This window comes from Rattus norvegicus, chromosome 14, assembly GCF_021556685.1.
Source record: "Rattus norvegicus strain SHRSP/BbbUtx chromosome 14, alternate assembly SHRSP_T2T, whole genome shotgun sequence".
In the NCBI taxonomy this organism is placed as follows: Eukaryota; Metazoa; Chordata; class Mammalia; order Rodentia; family Muridae; genus Rattus; species Rattus norvegicus.
Window position 1 is genome coordinate 45,035,624 of NC_141547.1, and position 11,509 is coordinate 45,047,132.

The window sequence follows — 11,509 nt, forward strand, 5'->3', positions numbered from 1 at the left end:
AGTGGCATGAGGGGTAGAAAATTCCAGTTGTAAAGTTGCTGTCACCCTCTGAAACCTTACAAACCCCAGGAGAGTGTGATTCTGGTGGATGGCAAGTAAGAAGGGAGTCTTTGGAGCCAGAGTTAAAGCCTGGCCTTCAGATCTCTCATTCTGAGGTTGGGGCAGCATCACCCATCTTTTAGAGAGAAAACACAACCCATCCCACCCCACCTTCGAGACAGGATAGGATAGGTGGGTACTGAGCTTGGTTGGTGGCTCATGTTTCTAATTAACAGTTCTTAGAAACCGAGGAAGTAGGATTATTGCTAGTGCCAAGCCTAGGCCAGCCTGGACTACAGTGTGAGACGCTGTCCAACACAAAACGAACCAAAATGATAGTGGCTTCCTGGTGTGTTTCTCTTCTCACCTGAAGATTCCTACACTAGGCATCATCTGCTATCCCCTTCGCCTGCACTTCCTCTGGGTCCTGCGGGTGGCAGTGAGGTCCTGTGTAGTGCTGTGAGCACCCCAAACCCAACACGCATTCTGGACCAACCTCTTTGGAAGAACTGGGTCTCTAGGTTTTTAAGACTCCAACTGCCTGAAGCAGACGGCACTTGTTGATGTGTGATTATTTCATGGAACCCACGAAGAAGTCCTGTGTATAACCCAGCCATCTATTCTATTAATTCACTCTAGCGAAACAGCTTTCCAAAAATCACTATTTCTAAGTGGGAAGACAAACCGGAGCGGAATCCAGAGATTCTTGTCCTCCATGTCCCTTGGTTATGTACTGAGAATTCTTTAAGAGGTAATGAACAGTGTTGGCTACTGCTCCAACCTTTATGAAGATATAATATCTATCATAGGAAAAGAGCCAGGACTACATTATGCCTCCACTTCCCAGCTGTTATAAAATATGGATAAAAAGTTTACAGATTGTCACCTGCCTGACTCCCCCTTCCCTTCTTATTATGTCTCTGTTCTTAGAATCTAGATTAGTGTTTGTGTCTTGTGACCTTTCCTTCAGCTCTTGCTTTGGTGTTGAATTTTCTTTGAATGACTTTGGGGTTTTTGGCAGCCTCTATAACCTAATTAACTTCTAGACAGGCTGAAGTTTAGCATCTGCCTGTGTCACTGCAGACCAAGCCTGCAGAGGAGAGATTTGTCACTACTCCTAGCATAGTCTCTGCACCACCATCTTTGCTGGAAATAAAGCTAAGCATGGTTTGAGGAGTGGGGAGGCATGTGCTTAAAGACAGAACTGCCTACATCACCCCCACCCAGCCTCCTCCCTTACACTTTCCCAGTCCATCTCTTTTTAAACGGTCTGAAAAATAAGACTGATTTCTCAGCATGCAGACACCACAGAGGAGAGGCTGCCCATCATGGGAAGATTTTAGTGTCAATTCCTATGATTTTCCAGCTTGATGAATTAGATTACCAATTGTTCATTAGATAGATAGAAAGTCCAGATTTTGTAGGTTACTCAATTTTTATCTCTCTTTCAAAGTTTTGTCTTCTTCAGTATTTTCTGAAATTTTATTTACCTAGAAGTTTTACTGCATTTTTGCATATGGTAGAACAAGGTTGGAAAAAAAAAACCCAGAAACTGCTCATACAAAGCATAAAGCTAATCTACAGTAGAGCCACGATCCAGGGATTAATGCTCCTGTCAAAGATTTTCTTTGCAACATAATAAATCCATGTCTGATCTTGGTTGAGATTTTTAACAATCAAGACTGTGGCTGTTCAGACTTAGTGGACAGACATGGAAGACTGGCTGTCCTTTCCGCTTCCAAGAAAGATCACCTAGGTCTATACTTCTTCTTCTGTTTTTTATGTTTTTATTTTTTTCATTGCAATCCCATAGGGAAATCAATACCAGTCCGGAAACAGGCAAGAGAATTTAAAGCACCTAGAAATGGGAAGAGAAAGGAGTCACGGGGCCAAGACTATGCTGTTGAGGTGTTACCTTGCCTTGTCTCACCCACCCTAGCTAGCAGGCTAGCAGTTCTTATAAATAATGCCAGCCCTTTTTAATAGTGACCTGTGGGGAGGTGAGATCACTGATAGGCTCCTTCCATTCACTGGGCTAGAAAGAGTCATTTGCTCATAGATTCTCATCCTTCTAGGTAGAGAAGGCAATGGCCCTGAAATAAATTGTAATTCCATTAAACCTCTGTCTAGTGATATTGCTATACTGAGCACGCCCTGTATGATACACACTGTTTTAAGCCGTAATTAGTATCTTACTTAATGATATTGCATTAAGGGTCTTGGCCTGCCATGTCCTATCTGCAGGTTAGCATCCTGCCTTAGACATTATTAATTATTAATAAGTCCCTGTTACTTATTTTTATTTTAATTTGTTTAAAATGAAAATATAATGTCATTGTTTTCCCTCTTCCCTTTCCTTTCTCCAGCCTCTTTCAAGTACCCTGTTCAACTTCTCCCATGCCCTCCTTCTCAAACTATAGCCTCTTTCTCACGATTACTACATATAAACATATGTTTAATTGTATGTAAATATTTAAATATAGCCCACTGAGTCCATTTTTCCTATCTTTGTGTATATGGTTTCAGGGATGACCACTTTATACTGGCCTCCTTCTCCCCTGGGATAGGCTCAGTAGACATTCATTGCCTGCCATTCTTTGTGTAGGTGGGACTCCATGAAATCTTCCATGTTTCATGTCCCATTAGCATGTCTATTGATATACTGATGTCATTTGTTCTGTTCTTGCTTAGGCAACCATTTCTAGAAGAAACTGTCTCACAGGAGACTTTCTATTTCTGGTATTTGGGCTCTAACTATCTTTCCACTCCTTTTCCCTAATGTTCCCTGAGCCATAAACACAAGAGTTAAAGAGTTGTGATAAAGGTCTATTCCCTGGGGCTGGCTTCCCCAAAATCTGTTGTCTCTGCATTGCATCTACTTGTAGAAATGTGTTGTGGTTTCCATTTGCTGTAAAGAGAAGCTTCTTTGATCAGGAGTGGTAGCTACACTTATCTTGGGGTATAAGGATAAGATTTAGAATGTTCTTAGGGATTATTTGGTAGTAGTATTATTCTCTTCTAATGACCTTGCTAGCCCTGGGAAGCTGGGTGGGTTTCTAGTACGAGGCAAGATTTCCCCCCGTTGAGTGGGCCAATCACACAGCTGTTTTTATCATCAACATGTAAAGGCCACTTACTGTACATTTAGGGGTAGATTGACATGCTAGTTATTGTTCTTGTAGTTATTACGTATTGCAGTTGGGTAGAATTGGGTCCCTCTATTGGCAGCTTGTGTGTTTTCTGGTTAAAAGGAAGTTAGACTGCAGGCAGCGCTGGGGGTAGGGAAGTTTTCAGGCTAGATCAGTGGTAAATAATACAAGTCCTATATAGTTAGTGTGAGGAAGAGTCTTCTGCAATATGGGCTTATCTTCAATCTCCGAGAAGCAACCAAAGACAAGGGAAATAATCTCTATTTTGGGAGTCACTTAGACTACCCTGACCAAAGAAAGGAGGGTTTTTTGTGCTTGTTCCTAATTTTATTTTTAGTCCATGGTTTTTATGGGGAGCATCATCAGCCCAAGTAGTATATTTTCCTAGAATACACATATATACGTACATATAGATATACACCTATATACAAAAACATACATATGCATGTACATGTTCACATAGATATACACATGTTTATATGTACATATAATATACATATAATATCATATACATGCTTTGTTTGTTTTTTTTTTTTATTAACTTGAGTATTTCTTATATACATTTCAAGTGTTATTCCCTTTCCCGGTTTCCGGGCAAAATCCCCCTCCCCCCTCCCCTTCCTTATGGGTGTTCCCCTCCCAACCCTCCCCCCATTGCCGCCCTCCCCCCATAGTCTAGTTCACTGGGGGTTCAGTCTTAGCAGGACCCAGGGCTTCCCCTTCCACTGGTGCTCTTACTAGGATATTCATTGCTACCTATGGGGTCAGAGTCCAGGGTCAGTCCATATATAGTCTTTAGGTAGTGGCTTAGTCCCTGGAAGCTCTGGTTGCTTGACATTGTTGTACTTTTGGGGTCGCGAGCCCCTTCAAGCTCTTCCAGTTCTTTCTCTGATTCCTTCAACGGGGGACCTATTCTCAGCTCAGTGGTTTGCTGCTGGCATTCGCCTCTGTATTTGCTGTATTCTGGCTGTGTCTCTCAGGAGCGATCTACATCCGGCTCCTGTCGGTCTGCACTTCTTTGCTTCATCCATCTTGTCCAATTGGGTGGCTGTATATGTATGGGCCACCTGTGGGGCAGGCTCTGAATGGGTGTTCCTTCAGTCTCTGTTTTAATCTTTGCCTCTCCCTTCCCAGCCAAGGGTATTCTTTTTCCTCATTTAAAGAAGGAGTGAAGCATTCACATTTTGAGCATCCGTCTTGAGTTTCGTTTGTTCTAGGGATCTAGTGTAATTCAAGCATTTGGGCTAATAGCCACTTATCAATGAGTGCATACCATGTATGTCTTTCTGTGATTGGGTTAGCTCACTCAGGATGATATTTTCCAGTTCCAACCATTTGCCTACGAATTTCATAGACTCGTTGTTTTTGATAGCTGAGTAATATTCCATTGTGTAGATGTACCACATTTTCTGTATCCATTCCTCTGTTGAAGGGCATCTCGGTTCTTTCCATTTTCTGGCTATTATAAATAAGGCTGCGATGAACATAGTGGAGCACGTGTCTCTTTTATATGTTGAGGCATCTTTTGGGTATATGCCCAAGAGAGGTATAACTGGATCCTCAGACAGTTCAATGTCCAATTTTCTGAGGAACCTCCAGACTGATTTCCAGAGTGGTTTTACCAGTCTGCAATCCCACCAACAATGGAGGAGTGTTCCTCTTTCTCCACATCCTCGCCAGCATCTGCTGTCACCTGAGTTTTTGATCTTAGCCATTCTCACTGGTGTGAGGTGAAATCTCAGGGTTGTTTTGATTTGCATTTCCCTTATGACTAAAGATGTTGAACATTTCTTTAGGTGTTTCTCAGCCATTCGGCATTCCTCAGCTGTGAATTCTTTGTTTAGCTCTGAACCCCATTTTTTAATAGGGTTATTTGTTTCCCTGCGGTCTAACTTCTTGAGTTCTTTGTATATTTTGGATATAAGGCCTCTATCTGTTGTAGGATTGGTAAAGATCTTTTCCCAATCTGTTGGTTGCCGTTTTGTCCTAACCACCGTGTCCTTTGCCTTACAGAAGCTTTGCAGTTTTATGAGATCCCATTTGTCGATTCTTGATCTTAGAGCATAAGCCATTGGTGTTTTGTTCAGGAAATTTTTTCCAGTGCCCATGTGTTCCAGATGCTTCCCTAGTTTTTCTTCTATTAGTTTGAGTGTGTCTGGTTTGATGTGGAGGTCCTTGATCCACTTGGACTTAAGCTTTGTACAGGGTGATAAGCATGGATCGATCTGCATTCTTCTACATGTTGCCCTCCAGTTGAACCAGCACCATTTGCTGAAAATGCTATCTTTTTTCCATTGGATGGTTTTGGCTCCTTTGTCAAAAATCAAGTGACCATAGGTGTGTGGGTTCATTTCTGGGTCTTCAATTCTATTCCATTGGTCTATCTGTCTGTCTCTGTACCAATACCATGCAGTTTTTATCACTATTGCTCTGTAATACTGCTTGAGTTCAGGGATAGTGATTCCCCCTGAAGTCCTCTTATTGTTGAGGATAGCTTTAGCTATCCTGGGTTTTTTGTTATTCCAGATGAATTTGCAAATTGTTCTGTCTAACTCTTTGAAGAATTGGATTGGTATTTTGATGGGGATTGCATTGAATCTGTAGGTCGCTTTTGGTAAAATGGCCATTTTTACTATATTAATCCTGCCAATCCATGAGCACGGGAGATCTTTCCATCTTCTGAGGTCTTCTTCAATTTCTTTCCTCAGTGTCTTGAAGTTCTTATTGTACAGATCTTTTACTTGCTTGGTTAAAGTCACACCGAGGTACTTTATATTATTTGGGTCTATTATGAAGGGTGTCGTTTCCCTAATTTCTTTCTCGGCTTGTTTCTCTTTTGTATAGAGGAAGGCAACTGATTTATTTGAGTTAATTTTATACCCAGCCACTTTGCTGAAGTTGTTTATCAGCTTTAGTAGTTCTCTGGTGGAACTTTTGGGATCACTTAAATATACTATCATGTCATCTGCAAATAGTGATATTTTGACTTCTTCTTTTCCGATCTGTATCCCCTTGATCTCCTTTTGTTGTCTGATTGCTCTGGCTAGAACTTCAAGAACTATAATGAATAAGTAGGGAGAGAGTGGGCAGCCTTGTCTAGTCCCTGATTTTAGTGGGATTGCTTCGAGTTTCTCTCCATTTAGTTTAATGTTAGCAACTGGTTTGCTGTATATGGCTTTTACTATGTTTAGGTATGGGCCTTGAATTCCTATTCTTTCCAGGACTTTTATCATGAAGGGGTGTTGAATTTTGTCAAATGCTTTCTCAGCATCTAATGAAATGATCATGTGGTTTTGTTCTTTCAGTTTGTTTATATGATGGATCACGTTGATGGTTTTCCGTATATTAAGCCATCCCTGCATGCCTGGGATGAAGCCTACTTGATCATGGTGGATGATTGTTTTGATGTGCTCTTGAATTCGGTTTGCCAGAATTTTATTGAGTATTTTTGCGTCGATATTCATAAGGGAAATTGGTCTGAAGTTCTCTTTCTTTGTTGTGTCTTTGTGTGGTTTAGGTATAAGAGTAATTGTGGCTTCGTAGAAGGAATTCGGTAGTGCTCCATCTGTTTCAATTTTGTGGAATAGTTTGGATAATATTGGTATGAGGTCTTCTATGAAGGTTTGATAGAATTCTGCACTAAACCCGTCTGGACCTGGGCTCTTTTTGGTTGGAAGACCTTTAATGACTGCTTCTATTTTCTTAGGAGTTATGGGGTTGTTTAACTGGTTTATCTGTTCCTGATTTAACTTCGATACCTGGTATCTGTCTAGGAAATTGTCCATTTCCTGAAGATTTTCAAATTTTGTTGAATATAGGTTTTTATAGTAAGATCTGATGATTTTTTTAATTTCCTCTGAATCTGTAGTTATGTCTCCCTTTTCATTTCTAATTTTGTTAATTTGGACGCACTCTCTGTGTCCTCTCGTTAGTCTGGCTAAGGGTTTATCTATCTTGTTGATTTTCTCAAAGAACCAACTTTTGGTTCTGTTGATTCTTTCTATGGTCCTTTTTGTTTCTACTTGGTTGATTTCAGCTCTGAGTTTGATTATTTCCTGCCTTCTACTCCTCCTGGGTGTATTTGCTTCTTTTTGTTCTAGAGCTTTTAGGTGTGCTGTCAAGCTGCTGACATATGCTCTTTCCTGTTTCTTTCTGCAGGCACTCAGCGCTATGAGTTTTCCTCTTAGCACAGCTTTCATTGTGTCCCATAAGTTTGGGTATGTTGTATCTTCATTTTCATTAAATTCTAAAAAGTTTTTAATTTCTTTCTTTATTTCTTCCTTGACCAGGTTATCATTGAGTAGAGCATTGTTCAATTTCCACGTATATGTGGGCATTCTTCCCTTATTGTTATTGAAGACCAGTTTTAGGCCGTGGTGGTCCGATAGCATGCATGGGATTATCTCTATCTTTCTGTACCTGTTGAGGCCCGTTTTTTGACCAATTATATGGTCAATTTTGGAGAAAGTACCATGAGGAGCTGAGAAGAAGGTATATCCTTTTGCTTTAGGATAGAATGTTCTATAAATATCCGTTAAGTCCATTTGGCTCATGACTTCTCTTAGTCTGTCGACATCACTGTTTAATTTCTGTTTCCATGATCTGTCCATTGATGAGAGTGGGGTGTTGAAGTCTCCCACTATTATTGTGTGAGGTGCAATGTGTGTTTTGAGCTTTAGTAAGGTTTCTTTTACGTATGTAGGTGCCCTTGTATTTGGGGCATAGATATTTAGGATTGAGAGTTCATCTTGGTGGATTTTTCCTTTGATGAATATGAAGTGTCCTTCCTTATCTTTTTTGATGACTTTTAGTTGGAAATTGATTTTATTTGATATTAGAATGGCTACTCCAGCTTGTTTCTTCTGACCATTTGCTTGGAAAGTTGTTTTCCAGCCTTTCACTCTGAGGTAGTGTCTGTCTTTGTCTCTGAGGTGTGTTTCCTGTAGGCAGCAGAATGCAGGGTCCTCATTGCGTATCCAGTTTGTTAATCTATGTCTTTTTATTGGGGAGTTGAGGCCATTGATATTGAGAGATATTAAGGAATAGTGATTATTGCTTCCCTTTATATTCATATTTGGATGTGAGGTTATGTTTGTGTGCTTTCATTCTCTTTGTTTTGTTGCCAAGTCGATTAGTTTCTTGCTTCTTCTAGGGTATAGCTTGCCTCCTTATGTTGGGCTTTACCATTTATTATCCTTTGTAGTGCTGGATTTGTAGAAAGATATTGTGTAAATTTGGTTTTGTCATGGAATATCTTGGTTTCTCCATCAATGTTAATTGAGAGTTTTGCTGGATACAGTACCCTGGGCTGGCATTTGTGTTCTCTTAGGGTCTGTATGACATCAGTCCAGGATCTTCTGGCCTTCATAGTTTCTGGCGAGAAGTCTGGTGTGATTCTGATAGGTCTCCCTTTATATGTTACTTGACCTTTTTCTCTTACTGCTTTTAATATTCTTTCTTTATTTTGTGCGTTTGGCGTTTTGACAATTATGTGACGGGAGGTGTTTCTTTTCTGGTCCAATCTATTTGGAGTTCTGTAGGCTTCTTGTATGTCTATGGGTATCTCTTTTTTTAGGTTAGGGAAGTTTTCTTCTATGATTTTGTTGAAGATATTTACTGGTCCTTTGAGCTGGGAGTCTTCACTCTCTTCTATACCTATTATCCTTAGGTTTGATCTTCTCATTGAGTCCTGGATTTCCTGTATGTTTTGGACCAGTAGCTTTTTCCGCTTTACATTATCTTTGACAGTTGAGTCAATGATTTCTATGGAATCTTCTGCTCCTGAGATTCTCTCTTCCATCTCTTGAATTCTGTTGGTGAGGCTTGTATCTACAGCTCCTTGTCTCTTCTTTTGGTTTTCTATATCCAGGGTTGTTTCCATGTGTTCTTTGTTGATTGCTTCTATTTCCATTTTTAATTCCTTCAACTGTTTGATTGTGTTTTCCTGGAATTCTTTCAGGGATTTTTGCGATTCCTCTCTGTAGGCTTTTACTTGTTTATTAATGTTTTCCTGTGCTTCCCTAAGTGTGTTCATGTCTTTCTTGAAGTCCTCCAGCATCATGATCAAATATGATTTTGTAACTAGATCTTGCTTTTCTGGTGTGTTTGGATATTCCATGTTTGTTTTGGTGGGAGAATTGGGCTCCGATGATGGCATGTAGTCTTGGTTTCTGTTGCTTGGGTTCCTGCGCTTGCCTCTCGCCATCAGATTATCTCTAGTGTTACTTTGTTCTGCTATTTCTAACAGTGGCTAGACTGTCCTATAAGCCTGTGTGACAGGAGTGCTGTAGACCTGTTTTCCTCTCTTTCAGTCAGTTATGGGGACAGAGTGTTCTGCTTTCTGGCGTGTAGTTTTTCCTCTCTACAGGTCTTCAGCTGTTCCTGTGGGCCTGTGTCTTGAGTTCACCAGGCAGCTTTCTTGCAGCAGAAAATTTGGTCTTACCTGTGGTCCCGAGGCTCAGGTTTGCTCGTGGGGTGCTCCCCACGGGCTCTCTGCAGCGGCAGCAACCAGGAAGACCTGTGCCGCCCCTTCCGGGAGCTTCAGTGCACCAGGGTTCCAGGTGGTCTTTGGCTTTTTCCTCTGGCGTCCGAGATGTGTGTGCAGGGAGCAGTCACTTCTGGTTTCCCAGGCTTGTCTGCCTCTCTGAAGGTTTAGCTCTCCCTCCCACGGGATTTGGGTGCAGAGAACTGTTTATCCGGTCTGTTTCTTTCAGGTTCCGGCGGTGTCTCAGGCACAGGGGTCCTGCCGCTCCTGGGCCCTTCCCCACGGGAGCCCAGAGGCCTTATACAGTTTCCTCTTGGGCCAGGGATGTGGGCAGGGGTGAGCAGAGTTGGTGGTCTCTTCCGCTCTGCAGCTTCAGGAGTGCCCACCTGACCAGGCGGTTGGGTCTCTCTCTCTCCGGGTCTGGGACCAGAGAGCTGCTGCGGGCCGGGATCCGCGGGTGTGGACTTCCGGTAAACACAGAACGTGCCCGGTCCTAGAGAAATTCTGCTTTCCTGTGTCCCAAGCTCACCAGGCAGCTTTCTTGCAGCAGAAAATTTGGTCTTACCTGTGGTCCCGAGGCTCAGGTTCGCTCGTGGGGTGCTCCCCACGGGCTCTCTGCAGCGGCAGCAACCAGGAAGACCTGTGCCGCCCCTTCCGGGAGCTTCAGTGCACCAGGGTTCCAGGTGGTCTTTGGCTTTTTCCTCTGGCGTCCGAGATGTGTGTGCAGGGAGCAGTCACTTCTGGTTTCCCAGGCTTGTCTGCCTCTCTGAAGGTTTAGCTCTCCCTCCCACGGGATTTGGGTGCAGAGAACTGTTTATCCGGTCTGTTTCTTTCAGGTTCCGGCGGTGTCTCAGGCACAGGGGTCCTGCCGCTCCTGGGCCCTTCCCCACGGGAGCCCAGAGGCCTTATACAGTTTCCTCTTGGGCCAGGGATGTGGGCAGGGGTGAGCAGAGTTGGTGGTCTCTTCCGCTCTGCAGCTTCAGGAGTGCCCACCTGACCAGGCGGTTGGGTCTCTCTCTCACCGTGTCTGGGACCAGAGAGCTGCTGCGGGCCGGGATCCGCGGGTGTGGGACTTCCGGTAAACACAGAACGTGCCCGGTCCTAGAGCAATTCTGCTTTCCTGTGTCCCAAGCTCACCAGGCAGCTTTCTTGCAGCAGAAAATTTGGTCTTACCTGTGGTCCCGAGGCTCAGGTTCGCTCGTGGGGTGCTCCCCACGGGCTCTCTGCAGCGGCAGCAACCAGGAAGACCCTTGTTTGTTTTAGTCCATAATACACAAACATACCTCACCTATTTCCTTTGATGTGATGATGACTGATGGCTTCCATCTAGCTTCAGGCTTTGCTACATGCACATTTCTTTTACATTTGTGGTAGGGACTACCATGGAAATTCCAGAGTCAGAGCCCACATGACTGTCTCTGACCCCAACATGTGTGTCTACACGTACACTCATGTTTGTGTACATCAAATATCCTAATCAGAAAACTGGTTTGTTGTTCTGAGTTTGTGCTGTTAACAGGTGGGGGTAGTTTTAATGCCAACAGTGTGATGAAGAAAGCCAAACGAACACATAGTTCCAGTCCCTCTCAGGGAATCAAACCCTTGGAGCCAGGCACACACTGTTTGTGTTTTCCAAGCCCAAGGCTAGATTTCAGATACACTATTACATTCATGCTCTCAGTTGCTTTCTGATTTGGTGATAAATATTTGATTGTCTTTGCTAATGTGAGAAATGAATAATAAATGTCACTCAAGCCGAGACTCTACTCCCAGAGTTCCAGCTCAGGAGATGAGCTAGACCATCAAGAATCTACTTACTTGTTTACAAAATGGAAAA